The sequence below is a fragment of the Lactuca virosa genome, chromosome 5, assembly GCF_052849685.1.
Source record: "Lactuca virosa cultivar CGN04683 chromosome 5, Lactuca_virosa_CGN04683_v6, whole genome shotgun sequence".
NCBI lineage: Eukaryota > Viridiplantae > Streptophyta > Magnoliopsida > Asterales > Asteraceae > Lactuca > Lactuca virosa.
Window position 1 is genome coordinate 231,572,931 of NC_136430.1, and position 17,768 is coordinate 231,590,698.

Genomic DNA, 17,768 nt, shown 5'->3' on the forward strand with positions numbered 1-17,768 from the left:
ACGACGAAAAATAATATGTCCTCGATAAAGAGCTAAAGGAGATTGAAGAACAAACTGCTACTCCCGAGCAAATCGAGGAATACAAGGTTCAGGAGAGGGACACGACAAAGGTGTCGTGCATTATGATTGCTACCATGACTGCTGAGCTTCAAAAGTCCTATGAGGACTTCTGGCCCTTCGAGATGCACCAAGATTTGATGGAACGGTACCATCAAAGTGCTCGGCAGGAAAGGTATGAAATCATAGCCTCAATGATCAAAACCAAAATGAAGGATGGAGAGTCCATCATGGCCCACTTGCAAAAGATACAAAGGTTTGTGGACCGCTTGCTGAAGTTGAATGTGAACTTCGATGAAGAGTTGGCTATTGACATTATCCTACACTCTTTGCCTCCTTGTTATGATCAGTTTAGAATGACTTATCATATGAACAAAGAGGAAGTCACTCTGAGCAAGCTTCAAGGCCTACTAAGAACTACAGAAAGTAATTTGAAAGGCAAGTCTATTGTACCCACTCCTACTGCTGCTGCCCATGTTCAGGAAATTGGACATGGGAAAGGAAAGAAGAGAAGGCTCCTTCTAAGAGCCACAATGGAAAGTCCCATGATGGATCCTCTTCTAGTGGAACCAAAGGTGGTTCTGCTAAACCCTCTTCCAATCCAAAGGAAGCAGAGTGCTTCCATTGTCATGAAAAAGTGCACTGGAAACGAAGCTGCCCCAAATACTTGCAGGACATTAAGGATGAGAAGATAAAGCCCACATTCACAGGTATTTACACTATTCTATCTAATAACTCATCACATGCTAATTCTTGGGTCCTTGATACAGGTTGTGGTTATCACATTTGTTCTGATTTGCAGGGACTAAAAGGAAGTAGGGATGTGGAGCACGGGAAGATAAACTTAATCATGGGGAATAGGAAAGTGTCTCCTATGACCAAGATTGGATTTTATTCTTTATTTCTTGATAGTGGGTTAAATTTAGAGTTGAATAATTATTGCTACACGTCGGATATGGCGAGAAACATTATTTCCTTTCATGGTTTGTATAAACAAGGTTTTAGATTTTCATTTGATAATGAAATTGGCTCTATTAATGATTTCTATAATGGTGTATTTTATTTTAAAGCATTGCCTTGTAATGGTATATATGAAACCGTGATGGTTGTAGATAACTTAGGAAATAATGTGTTGAATATTGATTCGTCCAAGGGTTTGGATAAGGCATGCTTGTGGCATTGTCATCATGGACATGTCAACAAGAAGCACATAGCCCAACTCCAAAAGGATGGAGTCTTGGAGTCATTCGACTTAAAGTCGGATGACACTTGCAAATCTTATTTGCTTGGAAAGATGACCAAGTCACCCTTCATTGGTACTTGTGAAAGGGGTGAAGGTCTGTTGGATCTCATACACACCAATGTGTGTAGACCCTTCAGATCCTCCACAAGGGATGCTAACCGCTTCTTTATGACTTTTACTGATGATTACAGCAGATATGGCTATATCTACTTAATCAAGCATAAGTCAGAAACCTTTGAAAAGTTCAAAGAGTTTAAGCAAGAAGTGGTGAATCAATTGGGCAGGAAGATAAAGATGCTCCGATCCGATCGAGGTGGTAAGTATCTTAGTATCGAGTTTCACGACTATCTTAAGGAATGTGGAATTGTTTCACAGTTAACGCCACCTAGGACACCGCATTTGAATGGTGTGGCTGAGAGGCGCAATCGAACCTTGTTGGACATGGTTCATTCCATGATGAGTCGAGCTTCATTACCTATCTTATTCTTGGGGTATGCCTTAGAGACTGCCGTCCATATCCTTAATCTAGTCCCAACTAAGAAGGTTTCCAAAACACCTCATGAAATGTGGACATGGAAGGTTCCCTCATTAGCACACATAAATGTTTAGAGTTGCAGGGCTTTTGTAAGACAAGAGACTCACGACAAGCTCGAACCTCATAGTGAGCGATGTATTTTCATCGGCTACCCGCAGAAGTCCTTTGGGTATCTCTTGTATAGACCGAGTGACAATGTTGTCTTCGTTGCGAGGAGAAGGGTTTTCCGAGAGAGAGAACTTATATGCCAAGAGGACAGTGGGAGGCAAATTGACATTGAAGAGCTTCAAGAGTTAAGTGATGAAGGAACCTCAAACACTAGCGCTCAACCCGAGGAGGAAACTCCTGTTGAACCTATTAACGAGTCATTACCTCTTTGACGTTCCTCTCGTGTTAGGATGGCACCGGAGTTTTATGGTTTCCATATTACTACTAAAGGTGATACGTTTATCAGTGATATCACACTGGTAATTTGGATGAGCCATCTAAGTACAAGGAAGCCATGGAAGACCCCGAGTCCGCAAAATGGAAAGAGGCGATGGACAGCGAGATTCAGTCCATGTATGACAATCAAGTTTGGAATTTGGTTGATAATGCACCAGGTCGCAAGACAGTCGGGTGCAAATGGATCTTCAAGAAGAAGACGGACATGGAGGGGAAAGTACACACATATAAGGCGCGATTGGTTGTGAAGGGCATACTCAAACTCATGGAGTTGACTATGATGAGACCTTCTCACCAGTAGCGAAGATTAAATCTATAAGGGTTATGCTAGCCATAGCTGCATTTCATGATTATGAAATATGGCAAATGGATGTCAAAAACGCTTTCCTTAATGGAAAGTTGACTGAAGATGTTTACATGTGTCAGCCAGAGGGTTTTGTCAATGCAAAGTACCCTAATAGAGTGTGTAAGATTGAGAAATCCATCTACGGATTGATACAAGCATCTCGCAGATGGAATCTTTGTTTTGATGAGAAAGTCAAAGAGTTTGGTTTTTCGAGAAGCGAAGATGAGTCTTGTGTATATGTCAAAGCTAGTGGGAGTATAGTTAGCTTTCTGGTATTGTATGTAGACGACATATTGCTCATAGGAAATGATGTAACACCCGTAGATACAGGCTAGTCAATTACAATATATTAAGCGTTAAAAAAATGATTTTTTTTGAAGATTGTGTAGGATAAATAATCTTAACCAAAAATAGTTAGGGTCAACAATTGTAACCTATTTTACATAATAAAGAAGAATTATACGAATATTATGTGTTTCATGATTATTATAATATAATAAAATAGGAAAAATCAGCCGAATCGTCCGTAAATCGTAAAAATAAGTGCGCCAAAACATATATATATTATTAAATATTTAGAAAGTACACGTCTTCCCGATCCCAAAAATATAAATTTTGTAGAAACCCGACTCCGTATGAATTATATATGATTTTTATAAAATATAAAAGTCAGCCGACCACAAGGAATGTGTGACGTAAAAGCTACGAAGAGAACGGTTGACTTTTAGCTGATGCGACCAAAATGAAAATCGTAGTACTCCTTAAAATAGGAATTTTGCTTAAAATAGGAATTTTGAGAAAAAAAATGCCAAAAACGGAGTCCGTACGAGAGAGTTATGATTTTAGCAAAATCATTTAATTTTATAAAAATATGGACAAAAATATAAATTCCAAAACTAGTCGACGGAGTCTAAACGAAAGTTGTAGATCTCGTCGATAGCTGCGCATGGATATAAAGAACGTCAAAACGGAGTTCGTATGAACGAGTTATAATTTTTAATAGCACAATTACGTATTAAACTAAAGTATAAACCATATATACGTATACATATATATACATATGTATATATCATTAGAAAAGTATTGACGATGCGGTCGTTATGAGACTAGTGTTGAGTACTTTCGACATTAGTTTAGTGCAAATATCATTAAATCTATTTAAAATAGTATTATAAAGGGGTGTTTAGTCATTTAAGTAAATATAGAGGGTGTTTAGTCATTTAAGTAAATATAGAGGGTGTTTAGTCATTTAGTCACAATAAATATTATACTAAAATCTAGTGGTAATAATACTAGGTTTCATCGAAGGATATCATATTGTTAATAAGCGAAGTGCTGCTTGAATTTCGAGTCGTCACTTTTACAAGTGAGTGCATAGTTACTTTCATCTTACACATAGATATGAAGTATTTTATATAAACCACGTGTTATGTGTGCATATTATCTGTATACTTGCTATCTATGTTGGATGAACGTTTTATACATGTTTTAAATGATTTAAACTGTATGTTTATTTTATATCTACAAAAATATGTTGGGTAAAACATGGGTAGATGAATGATGAGGGGTGAAAGCTGATATAGAGGAACATTGGCAGTATGGACATAGTGCCTTATAGGTGAACATTGGCAGCAATGGACTTAGTACCCTATAGATGAGCATTGGCAGCTGCACCACAACATGTAGATGTTTTTGATCTACTCTAAACATCCTAGCAGCTGCGCTCTAAGGATAGTATCGACAGCTGCGCCTAATAGAGAACATCAAAACCCTAGCAGTTGCACCCAAAGGACAATTTCAGCAGCTGCGCCTAATAGAGAATGTCATAATTCTTGCAGCTGCGCCTAAATGATAATATTGGCAGCTGTGCTTAATAGATAATATTGACAGCTGTGTCATTGGCAACGATGGACTTCGTGCCTACTCCTTAGGACAATCCTTAGGACTGAACGAGTGAACGATAAATGATTCTTAGGGGAGATCCTTAAGAAATAAAGAAGATAATGGGGATGAGTAATTGGGTTGATTGTTTAATGATTAAACATAATTATATTATTGTGGGTTGAAAACCCTATGTACTCACCAGGTTTCCCAACCTGACCCACTCAAGCTTATTTGTATCACAGGTGTCCATATGAAGCTACTTTACACTGAGAGATTTAAAAGAGATGTAGATCACTAGTGTAAATGAATGTAAGTTCTGTTTATGCTTATGTTTCTGTATTAACGATGACATCCCAAAGTTTTAAAAGGACTAAAATACATTTCTTCGGAAATGCTTTGATAACACATTTATCATGTTTTTCTGGGAACAAATTCCGCAACATTTTTATTAAAAGAGGTACTCTAATTTTTATAAAGCATAAACAAAACCGGTCTTTTCTGGCCGTAAAAATGGGGATGTCACAGTTGGTATCAGAGCATTAGTTTAAGCGAACTAGGAATAAGGATTTATTTCTAGACTTAAACTTAGAATGCTAAGCAATGATCGTGAGGAGTGTGTCTAATATATTTTAGGTAGTACACCTGAATAGACACAAGCACTAGCTTATTTAAGGAAGATGCCCAAAATGCTTTTATGTGCTAAATGATTTGTGATGCTATATGATGCTATCGTTTGATCGGATCTATGGTCTGTTGCCGACCGGATCTGAAAACTTTATGTGTTCAGATTTCTAAACGTTTTAATACGGTATTAGAACTGGCATGTAACTTTTCGAAGTAATAAGGAGGAATACGCGTCTAAACCTTCCTCTATCTATATTCTCGTCTCGATACACCAAACGAATGATTTTGTGTGCAGAACATCATGGTGAAGACTCGTAGTGAATTGAGTAAATGGAGGAAATGAGAAGGCTTGCGATAGTGAATAATACCTATCGGAAAGATATTGTAAGAGTGATATATTGCCTTTAGAATGCGTCTAATAAATAATACGTCTAGTACAGGAGAAGTACACGTTCGATTAGCAGAAAGAAAGATTTTTGGTATAATCTATGAACTTATCCCATCGTCTGACATTTCCATCACCAACCGAGTTGAAGCAGAATTGATGATTGAAGATACGCATGGAAGAAGTCCTAGTAGAGTCTAGGCAAAATTATATGATTGTTAGGACACATTTGTATGTGTTAAAATTATTTTTGTGATAATAACTTGGAGAACTGCGAGACAATACTTGGGACGAGTATGAGTAGGTGTGAAAGGTAGTAGAGGCCTATACTACCGGAAGCACATGACGCGCACTTGGATCAGGGAAAGTCACAAGGTTACCAAGAAGCTAGTAATTGATTCCGTTTTGTTCATGTCTGTCGTTACCATCGTTTCGGTAATGACTAAGAAGATGATTGTCAATCCGACCCTAGTGGTCATATCAAATTGAGTCTGTCTAAGATGAGTATGTTACCTGGTTCAGAGAACCAACTTCGATGTAGCATCTGACTTAAGCCAGACAGTTGAAGTGAAAGTTAATTGAAACGATCAATAGAAGTATGACGATCGTTGTAAGAGCTTGTAGCTAGAGGTGTTACATGTTAGAATGTGAATATATCACATTAGAACATGAAGGAAGGTATCTTCCATTTTGGAATATGACTCAAAAGACCTGAGTCTAAGCGTTGCATCATACGACGAGAGGTCATTAGAACATGGCTCGTCGGTCTGTTATGGTAATCGAAGTAAAGACCTTATCTTAAGTTTAGTATGTTTAAGAAGATGCGAGAATCTTCAATAAGGACCGAGTTTGTAACTCGAAGGTTACGATCGAAAGTCCAACATAGGATAAAGAGCGGGTCCAAGATTGTGCAACGCCAGCAGTCAAGGCGTCCTAGAGATAGATACTCATTTGAAAGTACATAAGAGTTATGACTACCACCTAGGATGGAAAGGAATCGTACGAAGTCATTATACAAGCCCTGTTTTGTTGATGATTTCGGGACGGAATCATTGTAAGGGGGAGATAATTGTAACACCCGCAGATACGGGCTAGTCAATTGCAATATATTAAGCGTTACAAAAAATTATATTTTTTGAAGATTATCTAGGATAAATAATCTTAACCAAAAATAGTTAGGGTCAACAATTGTAACCTATTTTACATAATAAAGAAGAATTATACGAATATTATGTGTTTCATGATTATTATAATATAATAAAATAGGAAAAATCAGCTGAATCGTCCGTAAATCGTAAAAATAAGTGCGCCAAAACATATATATATATATATATATTAAATATTTAGAAAGTACACGTCTTCCCGATCCCGAAAATATAAATTTTGTAAAAATCTGACTCCGTATGAATTATATATGATTTTTATAAAATATAAAAGTCAGCCGAGCACAAGGAATGTGTGACGTAAAAAGCTACGAAGAGAACGGTTGACTTTTAGCTAATGCGGCCAAAATGAAAATCGTAGTACTCCTTAAAATAGGAATTTTGAGAAAAAGAATGCCAAAAACGGAGTCCGTACGAGAGAGTTATGATTTTAGCAAAATCATTTAATTTTATAAAAATATGGACAAAAATATAAATTCAAAACTAGCCGACGGAGTCTAAACGAAAGTTGTAGATCTCGTCGATAGCTACGCATGGATATAAAGAACGTCAAAAACGGAGTTCGTATGAACGAGTTATAATTTTTAATAGCACAATTACGTATTAAACTAAAGTATAAACCATATATACGTATACATATATATACATATGTATATATCATTAGAAAAGTATTGACGATGCGCGTCGTTATGAGACTAGTGTTGAGTACTATCGACATTAGTTTAGTGCAAATATCATTAAATCTATTTAAAATAGTATTATAAAGGGGTGTTTAGTCATCTAAGTAAATATAGAGGGTAGTTTTTGAAAATTCAATTCCTATAAATAAGAGCCTCTAGCCTCTCATATTTCTTGCACCATTCTCTTGATTCAAGAGTCTTTCTCTTCTTATCCCCCGAGCATTTCGGTCCCTCGCGATTCGACTTCTCTTTCTGTAGTTTTTAGTATAGTAAGGTGAGCGCTGAAGCGCTGCAAGAATCTTTCTTAGAAAGATTCAGCGACGAAGTTCTACCCTTGCAGAGCCCGACTCCTAGCTAAGTAAGTTATGCTACCCTACTTTAAATATAGCTTATAATATCGTTATTATGAATCTATAAATAAAATTTATCAGTAATTCAAAGTCGTTATACTGATTGAACTACTTACGGGAGAGGTGTCTAAAATGGTCACGTTGGGTTTGGTTGTTGGATTTCAGAAAAGCTATATGCCGAAATGGTCCTGCCTCCCAACTGTCATGCCTGGCTGATAATTAGTCGCAATAAATATTATACTAAAATCTAGTGGTAATAATACTAGGTTTCATCGAAGGATATCATATTCTTAAGAAGCGAAGCGCTGCTTGAATTTCTAAAATCTAGTGGTAATGATGAATCTGGACTAATTATTAGTCGCAATAAATATTATACTAAAATCTAGTGGTAATAATACTAGGTTTCATCGAAGGATATCATATTGTTAAGAAGCGAAGCGCTGCTTGAATTTCGAGTCGTCACTTTTACAAGTGAGTGCATAGTTACTTTCATCTTACACATAGATATTAAGTATTTTATATAAACTACGTGCTATGTGTGCATATTATCTGTATACTTGCTATCTATGTTGGATGAACGTTTTATACATGTTTTAAATGATTTAAACTGTATATTTATTTTATATCTACAAAAATATGTTGGGTAAAACATGGGTAGATGAACGATGAGGGGTGAAAGTTGATATAGAGGAACATTGGCAGTATGGACATAGTGCCCTATAGGTGAACATTGGCAGCAATGGATTTAGTACCCTATAGATGAGCATTGGCAGCTGCACCACAACCTATAGATGTTTTTTATCTACTCTAAACATCCTAGCAGCTGCGCTCTAAGGATAGTATCGGCAGCTGCGCCTAATAGAAAACATCATAACCCTAGCAGCTGCGCCCAAAGGACAATTTCGGCAGCTGCGCCTAATAGAGAATGTCATAATTCTGGCAGCTGCACCTAAATGATAATATTGGCAGCTGTGCTTAATAGATAATATTGACAGCTGTGTCATTGACAACGATGGACTTCGTTCCTACTCCTTAGGACTGAATGAGTAAACGATAAATGATTCTTAGGGGAGATCCTTAAGAAATAAAGAAGATAATGGGGATGGATAATTGGGTTGATTGTTTAATGATTAAACATAATTATATTATTGTGGGTTGAAAACCCTATGTACTCACCAGGTTTCCCAACCTGACCCACTCAAGCTTATTTGTATCACAGGTGTCCATATGAAGCTACTTTACACTGAGAGATTTAAAAGAGATGTAGATCACTAGTGTAAATGAATGTAAGTTCTGTTTATGCTTATGTTTCTGTATTGACGATGACATACCAAAGTTTTAAAAGGACTAAAATACATTTCTTCGGAAATGCTTTGATAACACATTTATCATGTTTTTCTGGGAACAAATTCTGCAACATTTTTATTAAAAGAGGTACTCTGATTTTTATAAAGCATAAACAAAACCGGTCTTTTCTGGCCGTAAAAATGGGGATGTCACAAACGACATCCCAACCTTGCAGGAGGTTAAGTCCTGGCTTGGGAAATGTTTCACTATGAAGGACCTTGGGGAAGCTACTTACATTCTAGGGATAAGTATATTAAGAAACAGGAGTAAAAGACTAATAGGACTTAGTCAAAGTACCTACTTAGATAAGGTGTTGAAACGTTTCAACATGGAGAATTCCAAGAAAGGTGAATTGGCCATCCAGAGCAATACCAAACTGAGCAAGGCTCAGAGTCTGAGAACTGATGAAAAGATAGCGGATATGAGTCAAGTACCATATGCCTCCGTTGTTTGCTCAATCGTGTACGCTATGACGTGTACTCGCCCTAATGTGGCTTTTGCTTTGAGCATGGTTAGTCGATATCAAGGGAACCCTGGTAGAGCTCACTGGACTGCAGTAAAGAACATTCTTAAGTACCTGCAGAGGACTAAAGACTGGGTCCTTACCCTCGGTGGGAGTGATGACTTGAGAGTGATAGGGTATTGTGACGCCATTTTTCAGACCGAGAGAGATAATTTACGCTCTCAGTCGGGCTGGGTGTTTACCCTAAATGGAGGAGCAGTAACATGGAACAATTCCAAGCAGGAGACTGTAGCTGATTCAACGTGCGAATCAGAGTACATAGCAGCGAGCGAAGCATCGAAGGAGGCGATATGGTTGAAAAACTTCATCGGAGACCTTGGAGTTGTACCATCCATAAAGGAGCCTATGGAGATTTTCTGCGATAACGAAGGAGCGGTCGCCTTAACCAAGGAACCGATAGATCATGGAAGATCCATACATATCGACAGAAAATACCACTTTATAAGACATCGAGTAGAAGAAGGACGCCTCGTAGTAAAGAGGGTATCGTCAAAGGATAACCCAGCAGATCCCCTTACGAAGGGACTGAGTAGGGTTAAGCACTTGCAGCATGCTAAGAGTATCGGGCTGAAGGACGATATTAGTTTTAGTGATTAGATAAATATTTAGAAACTTGTAATAGCTAAAATGTAATTGACATTTGATGATTGAAGAAAAGGAGTTTTATTTATAAGTAAAGTTACTATCTTGTGTCAATTGTTTACTATTGTTTCACTTTTGCATGTTTTGACTTCCGGAATAATAAGATTATTAAAACTATCCATAGTCGATCATACTTTGGGAGTAGGTTATGAGGCTAGACTGTCATGAATTGGCTTGTAGATTGTCTAAGGTGTTAGACATAGCAAAGTATGCTACAACATTCATGAGTGCTCTTGAAATAAGATTTGAGTATTGGATTAAACCCACGCTCACATGAATCACTTCATGGAATTCATCACGAGTGATTGTGAGACGATAATATCATATAGTCTTCAAACCAAGCTATATGAAATGTTGACTACGAGTTGGTTGTGCATTGATGATATGAAAACGCATCAGTAACTTGATGTTATAAAACGTATTGTTGTGTATGATTTAACGAGTAGTTAGTACAAGCATATAAGTCAAAGTTTATCTGTTCTTTTTATCCTAAGAGGATTAAAAGTGATATCTTGGGCCCCTCTATGATATTGTTTTGGCTTATGTGTCGGGCCCGGTCAGGACTCAATTGATGTGTTCAATTAAGTTCTATGTCAAACAAGTCAGAAATCGGGAAACAAACTACAGGACAATAAGTATGACTATGTTCCATGTATTTGTCTGCATGATATCTTGAAGAACAGAGGATTATATGATCTGTTATCTAAAGGACGCGTCACTGACTAGGTCAGAGTTCGACTACGGATTTTAAGAGCTACGATTGCTAATCGGATTTTGAAGTTGCATTGGTAGTTATAGTTATTAGACTTATCCAAGTGGGAGACTGTTGGATTAGGTGTCTAAGCCCATAACTATAATTGGTATGTACTTGACCTGATAGTAGCATGGTCCTTTTGGGTTGCCTTCATCGGAGCAATTTGATAGGATGGACTTTGAGAAAGAGGTTATTTGTGGTTTATTAATATATTATAAGTATAATATATTAATTGAGAAATCATATTATTTAATTAATATTGATCAAGAATTAATTTGGAATTAATTTAGTGATCAAAAGAGACTGATTAAATTTACGGGGACTGATTAAGTAAATCAGTAATACTTATAGTATGGGCTAATGATCCATGGTTGATTAGGATGGGAAAAACCTATATGATAGTCCATGAGGGTTTAACCCAAAGGGCCTAAGAAATATAAAGGGTCATGGTGAATTAGGGTTTGCAAGGAAGAAACCCTAGGCTTTGCCACACTATAAAAGCAACCCCTTAACCCCTAAAATCGGCCCCAAGCATTCTAAAGAAGAACCATAACCGATTTTGGTGCTACCTAACCTCTCCTCATAAGCTTCCTCTTGCATTTGGTGTTTGTGACACATTAGAGGCATCACATTTGAGGTGCTAAAGCTTTTAAAGGCCAAGAACTACAAGCTACATTAAGAGGTATTCATCTAACTTGGTTTTATGTTGTATATCTCCCATTGCATGCTAGTTAGGGTGTATGCTTTGGAAAAATAAAATTGCATGAATAATTAGAGAAAACTTAGATCCAAAGCATCTAGGGTTGCATGTGCACCATATGAGTGTTATAGTGCTCAAAACCCAACATATTTTTACTAAGGATTAGTTTCAGTTTGGCTTCAAGAGGCTTTGTTGGTTGTTCTGGTTATGAGGTAGTTGTTGAGCTTCTGATGAGTAGTTCAGGTGAGTTTTCCTTACTGTACTTGTGGGTCGAAGGCACCAATGCTGGCCCACTAGGTTGTATTATGTATCCTTATGTATAAGATTTTGTTATGATGTAGTGATTTGTTAGATTGGTAGATATGCAAGATTACATGTAATTGTTGGTTATTGTTTATTGTTATGTACATATGTCGACATATTATGGTTGGGTTGAGGCGGTCCTTCTTTGTGCTGAAGGCTAAGATACCCAAGAAGTCCAGTTAATTATGTAGGCCTAAAGGAGCGTTCTAGCTTATGTTGTAGGGCCGGGAGCGGTCCAGTTTTATGTTATAGGCTCGGTGGTGGTCCAACATTGTGTTGTAGGCCTGGTTTACGTGCATTGTATGTATTTTGCTATGAAGGGTATATTGGGGAATCTCACTAAGCTTTGCCTTACAGTTTGATTGCTTGGTTTCAGGTACATCAGATGACCGGGGCAAGGCAAAGACGTGATTGTGCACATCATCTTTGGATATTTTATTGATAGATCATTTTGGGATACTCTGATTTACGATTATGGCTTTTTGGAAACAATGTTTTACATGATTTATGGGTTATTAAATGGTTTTGAAACTGTAAATTTTTACTATGATTTTTTGGATGTTATAGAGTGAATAATAACAAAAGCTGGACGATCAGGTGCAAAAATGAGTATAGGGAAAAATGGTATTTTTTTTGGTAAATGTCAAACTTGGCAGGTTTGTTCATACTTGCATGTTGGGATATTTTTTTTGGATTAAAAAATTCCAATAGGAGAAGGAATTCAAGTTAATTTAAAGGAAAGTATGGTCTTCATGTAATAAATACTAAAAGTAGAAACTTTGATCTCGTATGGGATTTGATTCAGAGCATGTAATTTGTGATACTATCGTTTTTAAAAGTATTGGAAAAAAAAACAACATATCATCAGATATTCCTCTAAAATAAAAAAAAAGTTGACTAAATAACACCAGAAGATGGTGGTTGTGCATATCCTCTATGTAATACTTTAGCTCCTCATGTGTCTCTTATGCTGAGTTCAAGTTATATAGATTAGAAGGCATGTACCCTAAAGTTATTCCATGAAATGTATTAACACTTTTAAATTATTCCATGTATTTTTTTAATTCAAAATAAATACTTTTAAGTCATAAAGACATTTTGGAGCAACATATTCAGTTGGAGGAGGTAACTACACTGATGTTATGTCATGTTGAGATAAATCTGCAACCTTTGTAGATAGATCCATGTACCACTTTTTCTACAACTTTCCTAATTAAAACCTTGAAACTATGAAAACAATTTATAAGATATCAATGAAAGAACAAAAAATTGCTAGGTTATATTTACTAACCACTATCTTGTATCCTATGCATGTTCCCTGCTTGCTGATTTGTGAAAAAAGGAACAATTCAAATTACATATAATGGGCAAAATAGATAGCAAAAGAAGAGATTAAAAAACCTACTTTTATTCCAACTAGAGTCTTTTACCACTAGATGGTCGTTCGTTGTAGAAACGGAATTTTAAATACAACAATCGGAATGGAAGTTCACATTGTATGCATTTTATCCAAGCTCAAATAGATTCAAGCACTCAAAACACAAACAAATTCAACTTTGGTGGATTGGTTTTTGTTCGGCATATAATTGAATACATGGTATGCATGTCAACAAACAATACATTTAGATGATTAAACATAAAAGACATCGAGGTGCATCATTATATGCATCAGGGGGTAAAAAACAAGGGTTCTACATACATGCTAGTGAAGATAACTTAATGGAGAAAAACCATAATAGTGAAAAAACACAAAAAGAAACAAAAAACAATTGAATGTGAGACTTGTGCGTGCATATTGAAATCGATTAAAGGTTAGTAGTCGACGACCTAAGATTAACTGAAAGGCGTAGGTGGCGATGAACCCTATTGAAAGTGAGATCATACCTGACGTCCGAACTCTGAGGGTGAAATTAGGTTTCCCTAATATCGTTTAAGGTGAGGCAAAACTCTGAATTCAATTTCGTTGGAGAGGAAGAGGAACTTTCAATGGCGAGACTCCAATTTATGCTTGGAGGGAAAGGAATTTTCATGGTGTTAAATTTTTTTCGATGGAAGGATCAATTCATCGGGTTATATGCCCAATTTTTCGTGAACTCTGAACATTACAAATTTTCGAATAATATAAAACTAGTTATTTCTTTTGTGGCATATGAAAAGTTTAATTTAAAAATTTAAATTATTGGCATAAAAACTAAATGTCAGTAAATGACATTTTGTTTGTAGTGTTCGTCGATGCCATTTTATGTTTTTGCGTTGATTGTTTAGTTGTGGAATAAGGATAGGTGTGTTAGAGTCGATGAAAGGAAGTAATTGATACTTAAACCCTAGGCGGAGAACTTAGTTATGAGACCCTAGACGTTGATCTTAGATGATAGAGTGCACACTGGAGATCAAAGAGGGAGGCTGGTGGTGGTGTTAAATGTGGGGATATTTTTTGAGATCCCATGGAGAAGAAACAGAGTCGTCGGAACTCGACGTTGCCATGCCTTGATTCTTCCTTTATGATTTGCCTTCATTATTATTTCTTGATTTGCAGGTGGGTTTTCCGATGGAGGCTGGTGATGTTAACAGTAAATGTGGCTGGTTCGATGATGGTTTGAATATAGATTGCTGGTTTGGTGAATGAGGTGGTAGTTTGTGGTTTTTTTTTCAATGAAACAAGTGAACTTGAATGTAGGAGCGAGTGGGGTGAAGTGAGAGGCGACGGTGGTGCTCCATTTTCTTGTGAGGGGTGATGGTGGTGTAGATTAGCGGTGGTAATAGTGGTCAGGTCTTATTCAAAAAAGTAAAAAAAATAATTATAATAATTTGTAATAATTAAGATATTAAAAATGTAAAGAATAAATGAAAAAGAAAAGCAAAATGGCATTATAGTCTCTTTATGTGTCACAAATGATGAAACGTGCAAATTTAAACTAACATAGAATGAAGCAAGTTTTAACGAGTGGTGAGCAAAAACGTATACCCAACCAAATTGCTAGGAACTGGAACCGGAACCACCGGTTACCTAAATATTAGAACCGAAATTGGAACCGCCTACAACGATTCTTTGAATTTCGGAACCGGTTGGAAGCTGTTCCAAACTGGTTACCTGGTTTAAAGAAACTTTTAAATTTTCTCAGTATAAATCATGGTTTTACCACTTGGAATTTTTTATAAAAAAGGGTTTGAAAATTTTACCTAAAACACACTTTGAACCCGATTAGTAACAGATGTTGGTTTAAACCAATCCAACTTAGACCCTCAGCAAAGTAAGCACACCAAGAAAAAGTCTCGAGGCCTTTCCTTATTGTTTTCCTTACAAGCCTTCCCTTTTATAAGGATAGGCCTTCATCTTTTTCCTTCAAACTACCGAAGTGGGATACGAAGATTAAAACCATCTTCTCATTATTACTTCATCACATTAATTTGTTCTTATTCACAATATATCATTTTTCTTAAATCTATTAGTGACTAACTTACTATTAATTCTTTATTAATATCGAGTGCGTTTCATACAAACAATCATAAGTCGTAACGTATGTAATATTTTATATCGAGTGCGTTTCATGCCCATGATGTAAAGATGTACATCTTGAGATTGTATAATTAGATTACATGAATTCATTTTAATATAAAAAGTTTCAATATGAGAATTAAGTAACTAAAATGATGACTTTAATTTTAGTCCCAACAAGTGGTATCAGAGCAGGTCTTTGAAGATCTATTGATTTTTGAAGTATTGGTTCGAGATTTGATGATTTTCTGCACAAGTTATTGAAGATTATTGGTGTTTTGGCTTGTGTTTACTGTTACTGTTCATCTGGTATTTTTTTAATCTGATTCGCATTCTGTTTGTATTTTTTTTATTAGATCCGATCATTTATTCAATCCAAAATCAATTGATTAATCGTTTTCATTGATTGGTCCTATACTATTCATGATCCATTTACTTTGGCCCAAAATTGCGTCCACTATTCTCACGTTTTTGAGTCTTCCCATATTGATTTTAGTTCATCGATTTGGCATTCCTTGAAATCGTTTATTGCAATTCATCTCATCTGTAAATCTGTAAAATCGTTAGTTCTTCTATTCTTGAATCGATTTTCTTTTAACAATACTGTAATCAAAATTGATTTTGATCTTATAACTTGATTTGGTGATTCATACAAAATCAATCCGCTCATGCATCGTGTGTCAGTTTTGTTTCTTGATTATATCGATTCTGTGAAGTTAAAATTGGAGACTCACTGATTTAAACATGTTGCGAATCAAGATTACAGATTTTGCAGTGTAATGTTAAGAACCAATGAAATCGGGATTGGATGTTATCGGATTAAGCAGATTTTAGATTTTCTTGCGAGTCAATCTAAAAAGTCAAAATTGAGGCGAATGGACTTTCTGCGTTCCTAATCGAAATTGTAATCGGAAGTGTAACGTGAACGAATGAAATTGGGGTGGTTGTGTGCTCATTCGCAATTGCTAGTCAACAGAAAAGTCAAAATTGATTTAAAAAAAAAATTCCAACCTGCGAACGTTCGGATTTGGAATTGGAATCTAGGCTCGCACTCGTTTTCTCCCACAATCACTCAAAGCTTTGGATTCGTGTTTGACATTTGATTCAGGTGAACTATCTCGCAATTGAAACTGCAAATGGATTCGGAATCAGGTTCTCTGTTGACTCATATTCGCAACTCAGGGCTCGATATGAATGATTGATCGGGGTTGCCTTGTTTTCGCATCTAGGACAGATTCGCATTGGGCTATTGTCGCTTGACTCGGAACGAACCAGGACTTGTAGTTCCAATCGGCTCGCATCGGAAATCCGACTGTACTCGGATTCGCAATTAGTTGATTCGCAGTTGGAATTGGGTCGAGATACGTACTCCACTCGCAATTGGAAATCAGATTAGACTTGATTTCGTATGTGAATGTGCTTGGATTCACATCTTGTGCTCGGAACGAATGTGTAAATTAGAGTTATTGGTTGATCGGAATTGGTATCTTGGCTTTCGTCTACGAACATTCATAGTGAGTCGCCGTTTCAGTCGATCTTTTAATCAGGGGTAATTGGGACAAAGGTATTAAAGATTCACTATTGGTCCCTGCAACTTCAGCGATTTGACTATTCTGATCCCTGTGTTTTTCGTGTCTTGGCAGTTTTGGTCCATTTCCAGAAATTGTTACAAATAAAGTGGGAACTGATGCAGAATTACCTTTTCAGTCCCTGAATTTCAGCAAATTGACAATTTCAGCCCATTTTTCGAAAAGTTTGCAAATTTGAGGGCTGGTGAATAGTTTTGGAATTTTTAACGCACATATTTTTTTTCGTTAACAGAAAATTAAGGATTCCATCAAGTCTTGGCGGTTCGGAAAGTCGTTTTTCGTGATAACGTCAAATTTTATCGACTATTTCGGATTTTATACTTCATCGTTTATATCATTTTGTCGCGGGGGAGCATAGTAATTTTTTATCCATTCAAGATCATTCTCATGACCATTTGAAGGATTTATAATCATGTTTTTTGATTATAAATCGGGGGAGAATTTGGTATGGCCATTCAAAATTGGAATTGTGACTTTTCAAATTTGAAGATTTTTGATAAAGCTAGTGGTAGAATTATGAAGTTAGCTTTTACAGTAGCATTTCTTCATCGAGCTCTTCTAAAGCTTTTACAGAAAAGTATCCTTTACAATAGCAGTTCTTCATCGAGCTCTTCTAAGGATTTGTTATATCTCCGACTTCTAGTATTTTCTTGATCAAGTGACGTTACGAATCTTAAAATTTGAGTTGTTGCATGATAATTTT